The sequence below is a fragment of the Haliaeetus albicilla genome, chromosome 16 (genome assembly GCF_947461875.1).
Source record: "Haliaeetus albicilla chromosome 16, bHalAlb1.1, whole genome shotgun sequence".
Classification (NCBI taxonomy): Eukaryota; Metazoa; Chordata; class Aves; order Accipitriformes; family Accipitridae; genus Haliaeetus; species Haliaeetus albicilla.
Window position 1 is genome coordinate 410,569 of NC_091498.1, and position 14,658 is coordinate 425,226.

The 14,658-nt window shown below is 38.1% G+C and overlaps 1 long non-coding RNA gene across 1 annotated transcript in view; it reads left to right on the forward strand.

Annotated features, from left to right (window-relative positions):
- The first annotated feature begins 738 nt into the window (after positions 1 to 738).
- LOC138689168 (uncharacterized) overlaps positions 739 to 14,658 on the forward strand; it is a 127,713-nt gene continuing 113,793 nt past the window's right edge. Inside the window, exon 1 of the long non-coding RNA XR_011328019.1 lies at positions 739 to 863. This is a non-coding gene — a long non-coding RNA (uncharacterized lncRNA). The remainder of the gene's footprint in view (positions 864 to 14,658) is intronic.

The window sequence follows — 14,658 nt, forward strand, 5'->3', positions numbered from 1 at the left end:
GAAGGGAGGAAAAGCAACATGTGTTCTGTTCTGGCGGGGGAGATGATCCAGGTGAGACAGACTAACATTAGAGGAGTGAGCTCTATGATGTTCTATAAGTTTAGGCATTTATTTCAACCTTTACTTCCCCTTCTCTCCCAAGATCAGTTCAAGAGCTTTCCTTGCTTTCCTAGCTGAGCAACCTACTTCCTGATATCCCTCACTTCACTACTCTTGTGGCAGAGGCTGATAGGTGAGATTACAGCAGATGTTAGGAGTTCTTTATGTAGTCTGTAGTTGTTATGTTGTAATAACAATAGCTTGCTTTGTGCAGGGGGGCAGAATCATTTTCTCACTCCAGTCTCAGGGAAGGCACAGCATCTAGCAGCTTTTTCTGTTGTGAGATGGTCTATGCTTTTTTTTGGTTTTTACTTTTCCAAACGTAACTGCAATTTTTCCATGAAATCTCAGGACAAAAGTTGTGTCTTCATGAATAAGGGATTTTGTTGTGAAATTCTTCACAAAAATGCTTAGAGAAGTCCTTTGTGGCCTTTGGAATTTTTGACAGACTGGCTGAAATGAATTATGCATATGTGAAGGTACATGTTTTAAATGAGTTACAAACTATGCAGGCACAATCATCCCAAATCTGGATGTCAGCTTGCTTGATCCCCCCTTTAATTTCCTTCATCATTAGCTGATCCCATCTTCTTTCATACCACCTCTTTCTTCAGGGCCTTTGTTTTCTGTTTGTCTTAAAGGCAGGCCCAAATGGTGCTGCTGTGTCTGCCAGGATCAATATTCAATGCGTAGGCACTGGACTGGGATTCAGGAACACCAGATTCCACACGTGTAAAGATGCTGGACATCATCTGCCGTCACAGGTGAGTCACAAAGTCTGAAAGTACTGCAGGCCCTTTTATGAAAATCAATGACAGTAAAATATCCTTAACAGAAAGGAGTCTGGCAGGGGTATATTGGGTAACCAGAGTGAAATGTTCAGATGCTATAGAGATGTAGAGGGCTCTTAGCCATTACCATCCCAGACAGCAAACTAACTTCCATACAACTTGGTTGGTCATTTTGCTAATATTGGAAAGCAGTGCACTTTTGTTGAATAGAGTGGAGAGGTGAGGGCTATTCTTAAGTTGTAACCGTGTAACCTGCCTGACAAAATCAGCTTGCTGGCTGATACTGCACTCTTCACTAGTGGTTTGACAGAGACTGGCAGGTGAGACTGCAGCTGATGTTAAAAATTCTGCCTTGTCATCTACATTCTTTCAAATGTTATATAGATTACGCCTGTCCTGGTTTCAGCTGGGATGTAGTTAACTGTCTTCCTAGTAGCTGGTACAGTGCTATGTTTTGAGTTCAGTATGTGAAGAATGTTGATAACACTGATGTTTTCAGTTGTTGGTCAGTAGTGTTTAGACTATAGTCAAGGATTTTTCAGCTTCTCATGCCCAGCCAGGGCACCTGACCCAAACTGGCCAACAGTGTATTCCATACCATGTGACATCCCATCTAGTTTAGGAACTGGGAAGTGTGGGGGGCAGGGATTCGCCTCTCGGGGACTGGCTGGGTGTCGGTCGGCGGGTGGTGAGCAATTGCCCTGCGCATCATTTGTACATTTCAATCCTTTTATTACTACTGTTGTCATTTTATTAGTGTTACCATTATCATTATTAGTTTCTTCTTTTCTGTTCTATTAAATCGTTCTTATCTCAACCCAGGAGTTTTACTTCTTTTCCTGATTTTCTCCCCCATCCCACTAGATGGGGGGGGAGTGAGTGAGCGGCTGCGTGGTGCTTAGTTGCTGGCTGGGGTTAAACCACGACAACGCCCTTTATCTGTAGCCTTCTAGCCTGCTTATGAGCATGTTCTTTCTCTATTTCGCCAGCACATATTCCTTGCTCTTTTAAAGGTGCCTGGACTTACTACATCCTAAAACCAGGATCTCAAAGGGTTTCTGCCACCCACCCCCTCCCTGAAGTATGTCCTTCTGCTGAACCCTTTCTGACTCAAAATTCTAAGATCTTCTACCTCTGTTCTCCAAGCCCCTTGTTTCATGGAGGCCAAAAGATACGCTTTGTTCTAATGCTAAAGTAACCAGTATTGTCTCATTCTGCTTCCAACATTGCTTGCTGATCTTGTGCTGAGTGCTCTTGAAGTGTCTGCAGTGTTGGTCAAATTTGCTATTAATGGCTTAAATCTCATCTCTGAGTTCATTTGTTTATATGAGAAACATGACTTACGACACCTTAATCACCAAAGGACCTGGGAAGATACTTACGTTCTTCCCAACCGAGACATCTCTTCACTATACTCATCCCTACAGAGCAGCCCAGATAGGCTGAATGTTATTGCTAGAGTACTGGGTAGAGCTGTTTCATAAACCTTTCTGAACACTTCTGTAGTGACCTTCCTATTTTCTAAAATACTTTAATGTCACTTATGCTTCGAGACGTTAAGAATTTTAGAACAGAGATTGATCACTGACACTGATAGGATTTCAGCTGGTAGCTGACCTACAGGCTTTACCTATCAACTTCACGCCAGTTTTGGGGTAACCCCCACCTCAAAATGCAAAAACAGCTTAAAAAAACCAAACCAAACCAAAACACCCACTCCTCCCCCTCCCCCCCCTAAAAGTGCAGGTGTGCATGCCAGTTCCTAAAGAACTTTTCACAGTTCTGAAATGAGAGCAGATACATGTTTCCAAGAAGCAGGACAAATCCAGTGCAGGAGATATAAGTAAATGTTAATTTCTGAGTCATAATTGAGAGTTATTCTATTATTAATCAAAAGTTGTTTTATTTTAGTTGAATCTTCTGAAAATGTAACTAGAGATTTGAGCTAGAGATTGAGTAATTTTGATGACTGCATTTGTAGAAATGAACTTTAAAAAAAATAGAAAGAAGAAAAAAGCAGACAAAAAACCTCCATCCAAAACCAAAAGAACAGCCCCCTCCTGATTCATACTACTGTGATGGAAGAATGCAGACCATGTTCTCCTGAGCTTAAATTTCAATTTGCTGAACAATTGAACCAATATTTTCAGAAATGCTGTAATGTGTTGAAGTCATTATGAAGGCAAGGTAGTTAACTAGCAAACAGATTTTTCTGCAGAAAATCAGTTTTCATGATAACTTGTTAACACTTTGGTGTGCAAATCTATTGAAACGCTGATTTGTTTTTTTAATTACCAACCCACCCACCCCACCCCCCCCAAGTTTCAGCAATTAGGTAGAAATTCGGTTAGCTACAATTGCTTTTTGGAAAGTTGTCTTTCTTCTTTTGCTATTAGCACCTGACTGTAGTGCTGAACAAACAGTATTGCCATAATTCTTCCATGACATTTCTTTCTAAATAACCAGTTAAATGTTCAGATTCATACAATAGATAGTTTGCTTTTATCTAGCACAGAACAGTGGATGGTGTTGAGTGATCACATAGACTGTAATTAAGCATGTACCAATATGATAGTACAGCTTAGAACATACTGCCTTGGGGGTCCCGTTCTGGACTGTGGAGTGTGGTTTCCATGGTATCTTGCATGATGACTCAAGCTGTGGATTCTGTAAATGATTTATTGTAAAAAGGTCCAGCTCACATGTGTGCATTGATGCAGAGGCAAATTTACGGCTTGTGGAAAATTTCATGTAGAAGTAGTGTATGCATGTAGGGAATTCCTCTTTATTACCCGATAAGGGTGTAGTGTGTACAGGGTAGGTGTAGCAGTGATTACATGTTAAATTATTTATTATCTTTTTCTTTCAATTCTTGGAAAAAATTGAGAATTCAAAGGTGAGTGAGATCATTGAATCTGAGGAAAGAGGGACTACATTATTCACGAGTAAAGTGAGCAACAAGTAATCCATAGAGAAATTTGAATGAAGTTCCAAGCTCCAATTACTTTGGAGGCCCATTGTTCCTCACCTTGAAAAGGCAACTGGACAGGAATAACAGCACACTCAGCATAAGTTGGTTATTTACCATTCGATTGTCAAATGCCAGTTTTCACAAGACTTCAGTTTGCAAAAGCGTTGATTGAAAATGTTAATCTTAAATTTCTTACAAATCTGTATTTCTAGATCATTAGGAAATATTAAATTACTGTTGGAGTAAACAGCTTTAACTCCTTGACACCAAAGATGAAATGATGAGGCAAATTAGATCCAGACACATTCTTTGCTGTGGGCCTGATTTCTCCACTGCAATTTTTATCCAGCTGACAACATTCAGTCAAGTAGAACCAATTGGGACAACATTTTATACCCTCTTGATAGTGTGGGTTTGTTTTTTTGGGGACATGACAGTGATGTGTCAGTGAGAGGCAAAAAGATCAGGTCATGCTCTTTGCTGTAGCTTTGTGGGGCAAGTAGTTTATTCTTTTGTTTGTTTTGGAGTCTGGGTATATTCTGGTTCATTCCAAACTGTAATCAATCTGCAATCTAGATGCAAAGTGAGGATGGCAGGGCCAATGCTTCATTTATCAAGACTTCCTTTTGATAATATATGTGCGTCAGTATACATGTGTATATATTAAAAAATTGAAGAATTTAGCTCCCTCTACCTTGATTTAATGCCATTAAGCATGTCATTTTACTTAAATGATTTCTTAGTAGAGGGACGGCTGCCAAAACCATGTTGCTAAGTGTTAGAATTATAGTATTTGTGACTGTGATTGGAACTGTTCTGCATGGAGTCCGATATCTGAACTAAGGCGACAGAAACAAACTCCCATAGTGCCCTTGAGGAATAATTTCAAGGTCAGTCATTAAAAAGTGAGATGGATAGTTCTAAAAATAGAGAATGGAAGTAAGATCATTGCTGGTCTTTAACGATATATGCAGTAAAGTTTGAATCTAATCTCAGTGTTGCTCTTAGAAATTCATCTGTCTTTACGGAAAGAATGGTTTGGGAAGTAATCAGTGAGAGCATATATGTGGCATCGGAAAAGAGGTTCACTGGGTTAAGCATAAACCTTATTAGATCTTGCAGTCTAGGGGAAAGAAAATGGGGATTTGGGAGTCAGTAGGGTAAGTGTGGGATAATACCAGCAGGGGTGGCCCAGCATGAGATAGGGGAGGAACAAAGGAGGAAGGAAGGACTTGTCCCCTTGGAATCCTCTGAACCCAAGATTGAGGGGTTCATGCCATCATACACATGACCTCTGTAAACCCAGTGAAACACGTTTTGTTAGATTCTGAGCAATTTATTCTTCTGCAACATAGATCTACATTCTGCTTTTTTCCTCTTCCTCACTCCTTAGATCCCTGAACATGAGTGTCACCTCTTCTACCATCCTGTGCACATTTGTGTCAGAATTAATCACACTGCCAGGGGACAGTAAACAATAAATACGAAAAGCTTTAGTAGGAATACACATTAAATAGCATCTGATCAGTCCTAGAGAGTCTGCCATGCCAGAATTTTGCTTGTGGTTTGAGACTTGACGTCTCATCTCTGTGTGTTTCCTCTGGTCAGAAAAAGTTGGTTTGTTACAATACTGTTAAGATCCTGGTTGTTTCCTAATATGAGTGAGCAAGAGACTCAAATTTATGATGATATGAGTAAAACAACAGTGAGAAGCACTGAAGTAGAAGGCAGCGCTTCCTCTGAATAATTTTCCTGTTGTATTAACCTTTAGTAAGGTAGTAGTTTATAACTGATACAGACAGATACAGTTTTTGTATTTTTGTCTGTTTTGGTAGCCATCACTACTGGTGCACAGCATTGCAAGGGTAATCTAACTTTTTTGGACCAAAATTGGCTTTAACATTATGCGCTAGATAACAAAACCATAAGATTCTTGGAAATGGGTGTATTTTTAAAAACACAACAAATTTAGATATCTTATTTGCTTTCTGATTTCTGAACTGCCCATATTTACACCCATTGTTTTTCATTGTTTTCATGTGTGCATGTTAGAAACTTTTATCTTTTAAGGAGTATTACTCTGTGTAATAATCTGGTCCCGGTATTTATGATTAAACAAAGCACAAAATACCACAAATTGCGTGATAAAATTTGGTACAACTACTGCTGAAATTCACCTGTATATGAAGTCACCATTGATTTCTCACTTCGGTGCAAAGCAAATCTGACATCCCTCCTTTTTTTGTTACTTGCATTGGCATCCACCAGTTTCAAATTTGATTTCAAGGCCTCTCTTTGCATCTCCTGACTGAAACTGAAGTACAGTGGTTGGTATCAGTGGTTGGTTATTTGCTCTTATTAGCTTTGCATCAGACTTTCTGTACTCTCAGCAGCTCTCTGCACAGCATATTTTAAAAGCATCTTTTTTCTGTTGTTCTGTTTGAATTGCACACCTGCAAAGTGGTGCTGCTGTTACAGTTAGGCTGCTTAAGAAGCAAAGCTGCTTCTGTATTGCTATCCTGACCTGTAATCTGGCAAGCACAGAGGAATTAAGGACAGTAAACCACATTCTTGCCTTGTCTTAGACTAACTTTCTTCATTATCTCTTTTCTTTGAACCGCATAAGGAAAGAATAGTGAAGAGATCTCTTGTACTGTAAAAATATGGAAACATAGTAGCTAAAAACACCTGTAGTGCTAAAGAACAGAAGAAATTCTGATTGTTTTTAGGGCTTGAGCCAGTTGTGGCTAATAGGCCATAGGGCCAGAAGCTTCAATCTGTCTGGAAAGATCCCTGTCTCACAAAGAAGGTATTTCTGTTAGGGACGTGGACTGCCATTAGCAGCTGTGATGAGATATGAAATGAGGACCAATTTATGAAGGTTTTTGCTTTTCAGAAATAAGGTAATGTGATTTTTAACTGTAGCAAATTCAGTTTAAAACTTAAATTATTTTTCTGTTTTGTTTCACCATTTTACCTGTGCTTTAAAGGAATAAGGTTTAATATTTCTATGTATTTTCTTGTATGTGCTTGTGCATATGTGGTCTTGCCATCCGAATGTTAGATATAACCAGCAGTTAGTAACTCAAATGAAGTCAGACATTATTCATGTTAACTTTCTAAATGTAATCAAGTAAATCTCACTAAGACTTTCACTAATAAAATTTCAGAATTGGTTTCTTTGCAGAATATCAGTGTAAACTTCTGTAACATTACTGATTACTATGTCTGGTTCTTTTCAACTTGAAATGTGCAACAGTGGTATACAGCTAAACAAGATGGTTTGTCTAACAGTGGGATATGGCATGTGATTTAACTGGCCACATTGGACTCTAGTAAGTAGAATATGCATTCAAGAAATGAGACTTCTTCACTCGTCCTTATGTTCTGTCTTCAGAAGTAGCAGAGCGGAGTAAAAATTGTATCTTGATGAATACTCTTCCTTTTATTTGCTGTCTTTTCACAGACCTTACTAAGCCAACAAGGCAGCATAGACACCAGCTGTACTTTTTCTCCAGTTTATTGTCTGGGACTTCTTTCAAGATTCTTTCCATCACTCTGTGCAGTGCAGTAGCATCTCTTGATTGAAACAAAGCTTATTACCTTCCTGACTCTCAGTCTTCCATCTTGTTAGTATCCAGAGGCCCAAAGGGGCTGAGTGGTAAGAAGTCAACTGTAACAATGAGATTAAAATGTCCCAATACAGAAAGCACACTCCATTGCAGCCCCTGTGCTTGTTTCACAGCCCTTATGGTTTCAGTGTTGTTATTAACCTATAAAGCACCAAGCTGATTCATTAGATGCAACAATTATAAATATTTGAACCAAAAGCTGGTACCGTGCTGTACCAGAAAAAGGAGTGAAATAATTAGTCATTCTTGCTAATTCTTGCTCAGGGAAAAGTGGCACTGTTACTGTGCTCTTTGCCATACTTGCAATGATTCTGAATTCTATAAATGATATCTCACATACAAGTTTACAGTATATAATAAGGGGACACTGGTCAGAGAACATAGGGACAGATACTGCATCAGGCCAATAGTCCACGTAGCTCAGAAGACTGGCTAACAGGGATGAAGAGTAGGTGCTAGTGGATGAAGGTTAGAACAGGGTATACATATGTATGTGTCTGTCCTCATGTCTCTAGGAGTGAGCACAAGGTTTCACGATTTATTGCTTTGTAGGTGAACAAAACCGCTAGACCACCTGTCTGTGAATCTGCAACTGAATTTTATGGAGAATGTCATGTATGTGCTGGTACTTTTTCAGGGATAGATAAACTTCGTAAAATTCCCTTCATTCTCCAACAGCTCCAAGTTCACTTTAAAAATCTGTGCTAGTTACTAGGGGTGTAGGAAATCAAAAGTCTAATGCTTTCCATGAGAATGCAAAGTATCTGAAGACTTTTATTTTTATTTTTTAGCATGTTTGGGATGAATACTTGAAAAAGGGTTAAACAGCAGCCAAAACAATTCATTGCAAGATCTTCAAAGCAAATCAGATTTTTAAATTATATCAAATTAAGGTTATTAAAAGTTAAGTTCTGAACTGAGAGCATTTTCCAATGAAAGGTGCTGCAACATCATTATTTCTCCCCAAAACGCACTTACTGTACATTTTTCAAAGCCATCAGCCTTGATTGAAAGCTAATGAAAAAGCTGTCCTGCGTCAGTTTATTCCTTGTATCCATTAAGAATAATTACGGCTGAACAATTTTTGATGCCTGTAACCTTCGCAAGTGTTGCTAATGGCATTATAAATTGCTCCTTGTCCAATGACTACAGTCTGAAGCTTAATTCAAAAGTGCTCTGTCAACAGGGCTGATTTGTGTGGTTAATGAGTGCGTTTAAAACAACAGCCTCGGCTCATGCATCCTAATGTCGATAAGAGAATGTGGTTCAATAAAGAGGCTTGTCCGTAATAATTAGCAGCGACAAATGCTCTGGATTAGACCGATCGCAGCATTAATGACTCTGCTTTCAGCCCGTTGCAGAAAAAAAGTTTCCAGCTGTAACTTTTCTGGGCTTAGATGTAACTTTTATGGAATGGTCTTCTATAAGCCAATGGTGCAGCTAACTGAACATAAATCTTTAATACACGCTGTGTCAGTAGAGTCACTGAGCAGTCCAAGGCCTCTGTAAAGACTCTCATGGCCAAAGTTAGATTTTTCTGCAAACTTTTTTTTCCAAATGCATATCAGTGAAATAGTGGGGCAAATCTACCTTCCAGCATGTTTAGGTTACGAGCATTGTAATGTTTTTCTTGGACATGATAGTATTTGCATGGCTTTCCCATGTACCGCCTGTTCTGCAGTGTTTTTACCTTTAAGATACATGAAATCAGTGTTGGATTTAAAAATACATTTAGGCTTTTAGCATAGAAAAAATGCATCAGAAGTGAATCCGTGAGGTACAGCTTAAACACTGTCAGTAATATGCAGGATAAAACTCCTTTTAAACACAAGACTCGGTGCAGTTCACCTAGCCGTTCCTGCATTTGATAAACCAGTTACTAGTGCTGCCATCTTAGTCTGTGTATCACGTTCAGATCTTGGCATGCAAATTTTATATTTGAAGAATCTGGGAACAAAAAGCAAAAGCGCAGGCTATAGAATGTTTTCTCAATTACTCTCTCCTTTCCTGTCATCTCTGGTTTTTTGTGTGTACTGCATTTGGTAAAAGTTATGAATGATAAAAGCTGCACGTTGAGATGACAGGAATCGTGCTGAGATCTTTTTGTGGCATTACTGAGAAATGGATTGGGACAGCATTTCTTTTCTGTACTGAATAAGTCTTTCTGCATCATATATGGGTGCTTCAGTAGCAGCTGTGGTATTTCAAGAGTTAACACTCTAGTGCAAACTTCCACCTGAGCTCTGCACAATGATGTCTTGTTGATGAAGGGGGGAATGCATTGACTGAGTCACACCTGCAAGGTAACCTTCTCGGGGTGGTAGAAGGAGGACTGGGAATTTATGAAAGTAAATACATCAGCTAATGAAGGTGGCTGAAACGGGTTTCCTGATGGAAAACTTGAATTCGTCAGTTCTGTCAAAGATCAAGTGCTTCAGACGCCTTAGAAGCAGAGGGACATTGTCCTAAATCTTGTCATTTTTTTTCTAAAACAAACCCAGACAAAATTATGTTTAGGTTTAGGCTTTGGGGATTTATACACATTTTGGGGATACGGATTCTGCTCTACCTCGTCCATGGGCCATCAAGTTTGGTTCTAAGATGTTGATGATAATGGCTTAAATATCTTGCAGCCTAATCCTATTACACCCATCTCAACAGAAAATAAATTGATCACACAATTTAGAAAATAAAAATCACAACGCACAATTACAGCAAACACATTATTTCATTTCTTTAACTTAAAAACTTGGCAGGAAATACTATAGAAGGCAAAAAACCTGAAGAAGAAGGAGTGTATAAAATGTGGGGTTTTCTGTTTGAGACAGAGTGGCTTGACATCTCAGTAAAGCCGGAGAATTTTTAGAAATATTAGAAATAGTGTTTTGGGTTTCTTGCAAAATTGTATTATGATCTTTTCCTGTCAATGAGCAATGTAAAAAAAATCTGTTCTTAAAACTATAAATTGTCAGTAATTGAACACTAATTACCCCTTTATATCTGCAAGTGGAGGTGAATCTAATTGATACCCGTAACAAAGACAAAGGAAAACACTTGGATGTATCCTGTTTTGATATTTAAATAAATTTCTCATTTTTCCATTCTCCTTGGTATAAAATGTTCCTCTTAATAACGGCATGACTTAATACTTTAAAAATTTGCTCTTGTTTTGCCAAGACAGTGATTTATTATTGTCTGCATTTTTTACCATGTTGCTTTACTCCAATTCAGATGTATTGAACACACTGAATAAACCTGGAATTCAAGTACAAATAAAACTCAAATACAGATAAAAACATTTTCTGAGGATATTTTCCTTAGAATGTTTGGGGGTGGTGGTGGTGTGTTTTTGTATTATGTAGCCAAAGCTCTATTGGCAGAACAATGAATTCAGTATTATTTTCCTGTACAATTAAATGAATCATCTTAGTAGCGCAAAATGATCATTCATAGTAAAAACTCTGGTAATTTAAAATAATCTTTTTTAAATGTGCTCTGAGAATAGAACATATAATGCACTATGGTGCTTCTTTGAGGTATGTATAAGGAGGTACCTTCCTTTATTGCTTTTACAATTTTTCTTCCTCCTCCACCTTTCTCAACTCCTTTTTCCTTCGGAGTTTAATATGGAAAAAGTTAGTTTTAAGTTAGTTGCAAGTTAGTAAGTTAGTAATTGCAAGTTAGTAAGAGATGAGGTATAAAGCAAAAAGGCAAGTGAACAGTTAAGTTCAAACCCACTCAAGTCAGCAGAAGCCTGGAGGCCCATTAATAAAATTTTACCAAAAGAGAGAGGAGAGGGAGAAGAAAAAATGAGCACACAGGAGACAAAAGATCTAGAGTAGAGAAAAAGTGGGAGAGAAGGAATCGCCTTACTCAGAAAGGAGTAAGGTTAGCCTGACCAAAAAAAAATGCAAGGAACTTGCTTTAGTGCCTGTCAGATATGAGAGAACCTGAGTAATAGAAATATCTTTTAACGATTTGAGGTTTTTAATGTTTACTTATGCCTCCTGTGTCTTGTTTTGGAAGAAAAAATGAATAGTCTTTATCTAGTGACTTTGTACCTGACATTCATGATTTTATATACCTGTGATAGTACCATATTTCTCCTATGTTTCCTTCTTTCCGAACTGAAAAGGCTTGTCAGTTTAGTCTCTCCTTATATAAAATGTGTCTGGTGTCTCTGATGATTGGTGTGTCCTTCTTTATCTTACCTAATTCTGCTAAGATTTGGACAGTCGTGTCCTTCTTGAATGCGTCATCCAAATAAATTTCTAGCTATCTGTGAAATTAACTTTGGAATAAAGTACCAGAACTTCATGGTGGCTGCATAGACTCAGTGGAAAAAGAGCTTTTGAAATATGAGTCAGCTGAAAGCTAAACTGCTCTGAATGTCTCTGAAGATGTTTCACTTTGACAACTCACAGTAAGGTTTCACAAAACATAAAATAATATATTATAGGATAAATACTAAATTCAAACAATAATTTATTTTGATTCTTGTGTATCAGAGCAGTATAATGTACATTATTTTAATTGTAGCCTGCTCAGTGCAGACTCTGTTATCCATAATGTGAGGTGTCACAGAAAATCAGATGAGAAATAATCCGATTTTTTTCTTTTTTCTTTTCTTTTTTTTAAACTAGAGTACAGTTGCCACTCTGTATCTGGAGTTTGTTAACAGAGTTTGAGAATCTTTCAGTTAGCGTGTAGAGTTACTGTGTGAAGAGTTTAGTGTGTACTGAAAAAAATTTGTAATCTCAAGTCAAAATACGTTCATTCAACTTAAAATAGATAAAGTCTGGTATTTTTCGATGCAATTCTCAAATGCCAGATTTCTGCATTACTGAGTGTGGCAAAACAGTCATTTTGTTATGTTAAAAGGTCTAGAACAGAATAGGCTAAAGAAAATGTTACTTTTGAATGGCATGGCTTCTCTCTTTTGCATTTGGGGAATAGCTGTCCAGCAGATCAGATATATAGAGGTGAAGGGGGTTCCTGAAACCATTGCTTACCCTTTGGGGTAAACAAAGAAGGGAAATTAGAAAAGGGTTGAACTCTGTCAGAGTACAAAATGAAACTTTTATTCCAACTTGCAGTATTATTTTTCTCTTTTAGTCTGTAAATACCACTGTATTTCTTGCATAGTAACTGCACATGTGCTTTTACTGGAGAAGGTGAAACTTTGTTAGTTTTTGAATGAGCCATAAAACTGTTCCTGACACTCCACGTTGTCAGCAAAGACAGAAGACCTGTTACGACCTCTTCTAGGAGGCAAGTCATCACTTTGAGTTTTCTTGGGCAAGGAAGTGGACACATTTCAGAAAAGTGAAACTGGATACTAAATATTTAGAGCCTTTACTGCCAATCAGTGTGAGCAAAAGAAGAGAAATCAGTTACCTGCAATGAGCGATACCTGAAACTGTACCCCCAGAGAGCTGTTTACAGGAAGGAATTTACTTACTGAGAAAAAGTTGAAATCCAAAACTGACATGCAAAATCAGCCCATTTGAATAACCAACTAAGAGTACAGGTATGGTCCAATGTTAGAAACCATGAAAAAAACTATTACTTTCTAAACACTGTTAGTTCAGATTGTTTCCTCCTCCTCACTGACTTGTGCAACAAACTTTGAAACAACTTTGAGATCCAGTCTCAACTGTGGCAGCTTTCTCTAGAAGTTACAAATATTTAATAAACTCTGAAGTGCTACGAATATTTTTGAATAGTAGTTCTGTGATGAAAAAATACAGACACCCTGTCAGGTAAGAGTGCTCTGATGTCCCAACTACTCCTTTCCCTTCTGTAACATACAGTTCACTGCAAAGGGGCTCTTTCTCAGGAGTCATGTGCTTGCAAAAAAGATTAATTTACTTCCTTTAAAACCAAATTGTTAAGAGCAACCTTCATACTTTAATTTGGTTTGAGTATTTAATGTGATTTTAATGATACTTAAAACTGGGAACAATTAACAGGTATTTTGCTTGTTGCTGTTTTAATTTGACATTGTCCATGGTCAGACAAGCTCCCAAAGGACTTTTGAAGGGCTCTCCTTGAGACCTGTGAGGAGTAGCAGGGAGGAGAGATGTGGTTGAATTTGGACAAAGACTGATTTATATATTATTCATGTCAGGCAGGTGGGCTTTTTTTAATTGCAAGAAAAAGAGCCACATTGTTTTGAAGATGCGACTGAAAATGCTGCAGGGAATGCATGGAATATCCTGATACAGAAAAGGGGAAGAAAGTCTGGACTTATCACTGCTCAAAGTTCTACAGTGCTACTAAGTGCTTCCCACAAGTGGTCCTGGCTGCTAGCCAAGAAGAGCAGGCAAGTTAAGGCAGGGCTTCCAACCAGCTGGGAGGGAGAGTGGAGACAGGTGATGCTGGATGGCAGCCTCTGCTGAAATGCTCTGGCTACTCTTCCGTTGAGCTGGCACACAGCACTGTGCAGTCAATAATGTTTTAAAACAACTTTCTTGACACTTGCTCATCATTTTTTTGCATGCTTGTTTGTTTTTTCTTCCCTTAGCAAAAATGTCAACTAACTAAAGGGAAGTTTTAAAAGAATAGTTTTATGCCTATAAAGTCCTTTTGACATGATTAACTGAACATCACAGATAGTAACCCATTCATTTAGTCCTCTCTTCTCAAAGTTAGCACTTTGGAGTGGCGTGCTGTGGCTAATACCGTACAAATTGCTGGAATGGGCAGTTAAACGTTCAGGTCAGAGGTTAAATGAACATGGTTGTTTATGAGGACACAGCCCGAATCCATTTGCATTTTAATATTCCTTCTGTGAGACGAAAAACCATTTTGAGGACAGCTTGTTTGGAAATCCCATTAACAGGTTATTTATGGGACTCATGACTGCATGACCCTTAGCCTTGTTTTGTTAAACATGAACTAGACATGAATCAGATGGGCGGCTGGGCTGCTGCTATTGTTTTCCATAGCATTAAATGTCATTGAATTCAATTATTCTGAATCTGACACTTTCTAAGTTATTACCCTCATAATGCTCAATTTTCCTTTTTCCTTTGTCAACCTTATTATTTCTATCTGCTTTAAAAAGCAGAGACACTCTAAAAAAGCCATTTCTTCGCTTATCACTGATCTAGGTGAGAATGGAGAGCTTATCTACACAGCTCTTAAATAAATAATTGGGAAG